The following is a 7842-nucleotide window of genomic DNA, read 5'->3' on the forward strand; positions in this document are numbered from 1 at the left end:
GAACAACAGAAGCCAGAATATATTCGCACTTCCTTCACTCGCGAGCTAACGAAGCTGGTCGCACTCGTGATTGATTCGCGAAGCAGCTCTGAACATTTTTCAATTTTGTGAAAAAACGAATTTACACGGCCGGCAATTTAACTTTTCAGGAACAATAAAGCACAAATCACTACTATCTGATGGATAATTACTTGTTTTACTATTAAAATCGCACTAAAATGCAATTCCCGCATCTCCACTTGTTCTTCGCGAATAAAAATTCATGAGTGTTTTGGTTTTTGTTTTGCTTCATACTCGTGAAGCAAGCGGGTGCGAATAAACTCACACACGGCTTACTCTCGGCACCGTGAGTAAACCATTTGTTGCTTTTACACTCGCGAGCTGATTCACGATGAGAGTGTTTCCATCTCTGGCACCCGATGCACGATTCCACTCAACTGACGTAATAGTGGTGCCATGTTTTCTAGATGGCCACGGAATAAGCTTATTTCTATTACGTATGACACTACGCAAACGTCAAATAATGATAAACTTGTGCAGAACTCGGTGTTGTGTATGAACCAATTTTCTAGGAAATTTCAAGTGCACCGCAGCCGACGAAAACGCATCACCGAGTCGCAGTGGATCATCAAGATTACCCTCCAGAAAACGCGCTACATTTACGACTACCGGCGGGAAGCTAACAGCCAGGAGTTGTTTTATGCTGCCTAACTGAAGGACAAAATCGTCGAAGGGAATCTATGCTGCCTGCGGTGCATCCAGACGAGGAACACTTTTGAACAAACTGCATCTGCCGAGTGCCGGATACCAAATTCGAAGCTGGAAGAGGGCCGAGTGGTAAAGTGCGTGCACTGTGGATGCCTTGGTCACTCCAGGTAGGGTGTGGGTGTTGTGAGAGGAAAATAATAATTATTATGTGAATTGTGTGTTATTGCGCTTAGCAAGAAAAATTTTAGTTTCACACTTTTACCGAAATGTCAGTTAGTTGTGCGCAAGGGTGAATCTCTTATCATGGGCAGTATCCATATTTGCATTACTTAAAACATACCCAACCGGTATCGACCGCGTTCGATCAGTACAAGACTGAATGCAACAAATAATGGCACAACCAATCGAATCAGTAACAATTCCAGAAAATATTGTTTTATTTCCATTTCATTAAAACAATCTCGAAAGGGACCATAATGAGTTAACCTACCTTTCCACGCAAGTTATCAACAACAACAATCAGCCGGTGGGCGAGCGTCGATGTTTGTTTTGGTCGCAGACAATAGAAACGTGCTGCGAGTAGCTTTGGCGCGCAACGACGTCGTCTGCTTCCTTGCTCCTGATTGGCTGCGCAATTTGAGCAACGAAAGAAAAACTATACAAAATATTCGCAATACTGAAACAAAAACCATGGTCCACTGCACGAATTTCTGCTGGCCTGCTTACTCTCACACGAAATTTGACGTTTGAGCGGTGCCGACACCGCTCAAACGTCAAATTTCGTGTGAGAGTGAGCAGGCCAGCAGAAATTCGTGCAGTGGACCATAGGAGCCAAATATTATCTTTCTTTTTTTAGATGGAATAAAGTGCCTCCATGTCCTAAACATGGTAGCAATGCTAAATGCCAACCAACTCTGTGACAACCTCGGTTTCGTGGATTTCAACGACGACGTTCAGATCCCTTCGAGTTTCGACCACGAGCGGAGCGACGTTCCCGGCCACCAACACGACTTCCGTCACCAGAAATCCCAATTAGAAGCATGGGGATGCGAAAAACGGAGGACGTATGCGTCACATGCAACTGCGAATTTGAGGTTTTTGTGGTCCGCCGATGCCACCAATGTTCCCTATGATTGGTGGTCGCCGGAACGGTCCTCTTTCGCTACAGCCTCCGCCCTTCCGTGTGCACCCTATAGAAATGCATGGTGCCCGATGAGGCCGCCTCCACCTTCGAACGGCCGGTTCAGAGGTCCGCCAATGGGTCCGATACCACACATGTAGGCACCGATGATGAACCCGATGATGCCTCCGCCGACGCGCGACCCGAACGGAAAGCTAACGCCGGGTCTGATGGCCAAGGATACCAAGTGAGTCGGTTCAATAGTCCCTTTTTCCAATGGAAGCGTAGGTAAAAAAAGTGGTCAGAAGACTGAAACAGCCGTCGCATAGCACCTTCCAAAGCAGTATTGAACAGCAGGCATGAGAGGCCATCACCTTGTCGCAGTCCCCGGTGAGATTCGAACGAACTAGACAAATCGCCTGAAATCCTATGCAGTTTTTTTACACCGTCCATCGTCGCTTTGATCAGTTGTTTGCATCTTTAACTTCCCTCAACGTGGTAGTTGACTCGTTGCTCCCTGCAGAAATGACGTAGTCATTTCTCCCGCTTCCTTGGTCCTCAATGTATGTAATACCGGCACCATTCAGGTATTCGTCGTAGTGCTGCTTCCACCTGTCGATCCCTCACAAATCGCCTTACGTGCATCCATAAATATGCTCTATTCCTTATTCCTGCATATTTCGGCTCGCGGCACGAAGCCTTTGCAGGATGCGTTCAGCCTCTGGTAGATCTTTCGTGTTTCTTGTGAGCGCTTAGTATTTCTATTTGTCCATATCCGTGAAGCCCACACATTGATTGAGATTTTCTGAGAATCATTTAGGGTCTTTCAGGAATTATTTAAATATCTTCTGTGAAGCTACTGACTTTTTTCAATTTTCTATAATTCGTCAAATGCATCCTAGATAGTTTGGAATTCCACAGAATTCTTAGTGATTTAGAGGAATTATTTAAAAATATTCCTTGAAGGTACTCATTTCTGTAAATTAATGTTTTCTATAGTTTTTTTTAGAATACATCCCTGGGAATTTCTGAGAATCCTTAGAAATTTCCAGGTACCGTGATTTCGGGTGAAATTGGTCACCTTTCACAGTTTTTGGTGTTGATGTTTCGCAAGCATTGGCCACTTCCGGCGGAACACCCGGTGGTCACAAATGAGTCCAATTACTTGCTAACCGTTCATCAGATTATTTAAAAAGCCACGTTCTGATGCTCGGAATGCGTGCAAGCAAGGGTTTGGTTTATTTTGATCTGGCGCTGAAACTCTGGATAAGCTCCCGCATAGTTGTAAACCATAAATGCACTATCTCGCATATTGTGCATAATAATTTGTTACAATGCCTGAACAATATCACATGTATTTCGTCGTCACATTAAGTGCTAGTGTTAGTATATTGTAGTAACCCATTTGGCATATTGTTATGGACCAAATCACAATATGGCGAATAGGCGGTTAAGTTAGGTTACAATAAAAAATCAGCATTTTTCTCGAACAAAAATTTCGGTAAACATTATGCCATATTGTAGACATATCATTCACGATGACTGCATATCAAAATGTTGAGAAGTAGTTGAACTATAAATATTTGAGAAAATGATTACATCAAATGAGATTGTTGATATATTGTGAAATGTTATGCATTTAACAGTATGGTCTATTGTTTAAATATGTTTCAACAATTAAAATATTAAATTTAGGCTAGTTGCATTTCCTAGTAACTGCTTTCGCATACAAGCGATTTTTATACCAATTTATAATTAAACAAGCATTTCGATGCCCATAAAAATTGACGAAAATGCTTACTTTATTATAAATTGTTATTAAAATCGATTGACTGTGAAAGCCAGTTACTAGAAAATGCCAAATTGCTCACAACATAAGAAATACAAAATATTATTTTATTTGTAAAAAAACTTTAACATTTAAAATTGAGTAACATATTATAGTATTACATTGTTTAATGATAATATAATATCCCTTCAGGGACTTAGTCTAGTTGTTGTAATACGAACAGTAATACATTTCTGGAGCTCGATTTGAATAGGTCGTATGTACTTTTGTCGATTAAAAATCGATCAGTTGGATTCGCTTATTACAGCGAAAACTATTGAAATTGAACAAAATTGATACATGCAGCAGAATCCTTACAGAACAGGCTTTCCGTTGCATCATTAAAAGTCTCCAAAATATCTCCCACATTGCTACAATAACTAAAATAAACTGATCGAATTTTATATCGACAAAAGCACATACGACCTATTCAAATCGAGCTCATTTGCATTTGCACATATTCGGAACTCCTATAACACTATGTCAACAATCGTTATGTCTTGGTTGTCCTCCGATACAATTACCGTGGCATCACCTAATTTCAATCACTTTTTTCGGTTCCTAATTCCGTTCACGCCACGCAAAACAAATGGGGTGAATAAAATTAGGAACCGGAAAAATGTGATTGGAATTAGGTGATGTTCCTGTTGAAGCATTGACCTTTGCTTCTGTTGTTTTACTACGAATATAGCGCACTTTGGACGTCATGCCCATCATAAAGTAACGGCAGCAAAAGTCCAGATTTCGACTTCGGACACTTTCCCCTAAGCCCTATGTAAATAAGTGCATATCGGAAAAGACGTGATGACGAACAGCTACCTTATCAGCAGTGCAAGATAGATGGGAAGCAGAAGTAACGGTGTAGCGAAACGACGCATCCTCGTCCCTTGTTCACCTATTGATTCGCTGCATGGAGAGACCCCGGAGTCTCTGGACGACTCATACCAGTATCCGATTCTATCAGGGGAACCCCGGACGAAGCTTCCGTTTCCAACCAACATATTTAGTGCTCCTTTGCGGTGCCGTTGTCTCAGGGGCAGTTGGGTATTTCCCGCCTCGATTGGGAGGCTCCTGTGCTGGACAATCTGTGGTTCTCGCCAACTTTCTTGTCCGCATCGTTCATCCCGCATACGCTCCGAGGATTTTCAATTCTTTCTGATGCATATTCCATCCTTTTTTACCGCATTTGCCAGCACTCTGCAATATCAATAAAAGAGGGTCAAATGAAAAAAAAAACAACAACAAAATCATTGATCCTGGAAAAATACTCACCATCAAAGCTCAAAGCTGCGTTGTTAATCGTCTCTCTAGGAATTGCGGTAATCCTTAACTTGTCCCCTCGTTTGTTCCGGATTCCGATGGCGTTCTAAAATTTGCTAACTGCTCCGATCCAGCGCGGCGTACAAAACTCGCGTAACATTTGAAAATGGACTCTTCCAAATTAACCAAATTGTATTTTTAATTTTTTTTTTTTTCATTAAATCTGTCAAATTGTTTTTTTTTTTTAATTTTAGTGCAATTGACAATTTAAAGATGCAACCTCGAAAAACCAATAGTGGGCGCGACAAAAATTAGAAATATTCGTTGCGAATTTATGGACGTCTACGTTTTTAAGATGAGATTCAATAAAAAAATATGCAAGAAATGCAGCTGATTGTTTGCCAGCCTTTGGAAACGATGTTGTTTTTTTCCGAGGGTTTTTCAATGACGTTGCTCACAACTACACATGCACGCAACGATTTGTCAATTTGTTGAATATAAGTTGCGTATTGTGAAATGTAAAAGTATACGTGTGTTGCGTAGATCTAAAACTAACAATCTGATATGATGTGATTTTATGTTGCAACTGTTTAATACAAGTTTACATCCCAATATTATCCAACAATACTTGGATACTGTCGTGATTGGTAACACTTTGATATAGTTTATTCAAAGTGTTATTTGTAGTTCACAGCCTCATGCTTTATATTGTGCAACATAAAACTAACTCCAGGGTATATGGTAACCTTAACAGATGGGAGAAGCTTATTATTTGGAATTCATGGCAAATTGTATTTTTCTATGCGGGCTGAAACAAAACCAAACATAGGAATATTTGTCTCGCACTATCCGATTCGTGATTTTCGCGTTGTTTTACATCTGACACTCGACTTTGTAATATGGCCCAGTCTTATAACGTCCTAATGCTTCTGAGTTCATTGACGGCAATCGAATATTTCTAAAGAAAATCCGGAATATCGACACAGGCACTGCAAGCGATGTTTGTTTTATTGCTTTCAGCTCCTGATATGCATATGTTGCGGGGCGCCTTTGTTTCCAACTTCTAACGCCTATGTTAACGATATGTTATAACAAAGCGTTTGTTATTCGGCGAGGAGCGTTCTTGCGTACCATGTTTTTTTTCTTTTTCGTTCATTATTGAAAAAGCCGCGATTTGATGTGTCGCATACTGAGGTGTGGTCCACTTATACATCTGACCACTTCCGGTGGGACACCCGGAACCGGTCCGAAAAAACGGTATTTCTCAAATTTGGTCCGAGCCTATTTTCTTGTTACCGTTCATTTGGTTATTGAAAAAGCCGCTATTTGATGTGTCGCATGCATGGGTTTGGTTCATTTTAACATTTGGCCACTTCCGGTGGGACAATCAAAATCGGTTCCGGTACACTACCGGGTCAGATATGGTCTGAGACTATTTTCTTGCTTACCGTTCATCAGGTTACCATAACAGCCGCGATTTGATGTGTCGCATGTATGGGTTTACTGCATTTTCATATCTGGCCCTTTGCTGGGGTGCTGGTCCGGAACACAAAAATGGTCATAACTTCGGAACGACTGGACCGATCCGAACCATTTTCAATACGAAACAATGGGACCAGATTCCCTGTCGAATGAACCCTCGGTCATTGAAATTGGTTGAGGTTTACTGCCAAAAAGTGATGTGAGTTTTTTTGTACACACTCACACATACACACGCACACACACACACATACACACACACACACATACATACACACACACAGACGTCACCTCAATTCGTCGAGCTGAGTTGATTGGTATATGTGACTCGACTCTCCGAGCCTTCTATCAAAAATACTTTTTTGGAGTGAACATATAGCCTTTCCAGTACACTTAGTGTACGAGAAAGGCAAAACAGAATTCGATAGTGGCTTTTGAATTTGGTTTGGTCTTGTTTGCTCAGTTAAATATGTATCTCCACACATAGTTGTTACGGTATGCGTACGACGTCACTTGCCCAACACAGTCTGTAAGTTCAACATCATGTTGACATCTGTTGACATTATCGAATTTTATATATTCTTGTTAGAGCTCGTGATTTATGCAACGTTGACCACCTAAAGTTTAAGGATGCCCAAAGCTATTTGGTTGACTTCCTTGAACACTTAATACTCATGTAGAACTATAGGAATGATCAATATCTTGTATAGTGTAAGTTTTGAACTTTGCGACACAATTCTTTTTAATTTTATTACATCAACTTCATTACTACAAGATCATTATGGATGAGGTTCACCAGTAGGAGGCGTCTAGAATGACCAATAGATCAACAAAAAACGGCATACGACTCATGGATGCACCGCATTCATTTTCATTTCATTTATCTAGTTAACATCAAATTCATGATAATACTGAATTTGCCACCATAATATTCGTTTTGCAGCTGCAGCTCTCCAACGTCGGTCACGCTCAACACTCGCCAGATCACGCTCCACCTGGTCCGCCCATCGTGCTCTCTGCGCTCCACGCTTTCTTGTACCAACCGGATGGTTAGCAAACACCAACTTTGCAGGGTTGTTGTCCAGCATTCTTGCAACATGCCCTGCCCATCGTATCCTTCCGACTTTGGCCACTTTATGGATGCTGGGTTTGCCGTAAAGTGCAGCGTGCTCGTGGTTCATCCTTCTCCGCCACACACCGTTCTCCTGCACGCCGCCGAAGATCATCCTTAGCACCCGTCGCTCGAAAACTCCGAGTGCTTGCAGGTCCTCCTCGAGCATCGTCCATGTCTTGTGTCCGTAGAGAACCACCGGTCTTATTAACGTCTTGTACATGGTACATTTGGTGCGGGGGTGAACCTTTTTTGACCGCAGTTTCTTCTGGAGCCCATAGCAGGCACGACTTCCACTGATGATGCGCCTTCATATTTCACGGCTCACGTTATTGT

The 7842-nt window shown here is 41.6% G+C and overlaps 1 long non-coding RNA gene across 1 annotated transcript; it reads left to right on the forward strand.

The window, feature by feature from the left end:
* The first annotated feature begins 418 nt into the window (after positions 1-418).
* LOC115266817 (uncharacterized) lies at positions 419-1750 on the forward strand. Its single transcript, XR_003897465.2, has 2 exons — positions 419-875; positions 1565-1750. It is a non-coding gene; the product is annotated as an uncharacterized LOC115266817 (long non-coding RNA).
* Positions 1751-7842: the final 6092 nt, after the last annotated feature.

Source organism: Aedes albopictus, chromosome 2 (genome assembly GCF_035046485.1).
Source record: "Aedes albopictus strain Foshan chromosome 2, AalbF5, whole genome shotgun sequence".
Taxonomy (NCBI): Eukaryota; Metazoa; Arthropoda; class Insecta; order Diptera; family Culicidae; genus Aedes; species Aedes albopictus.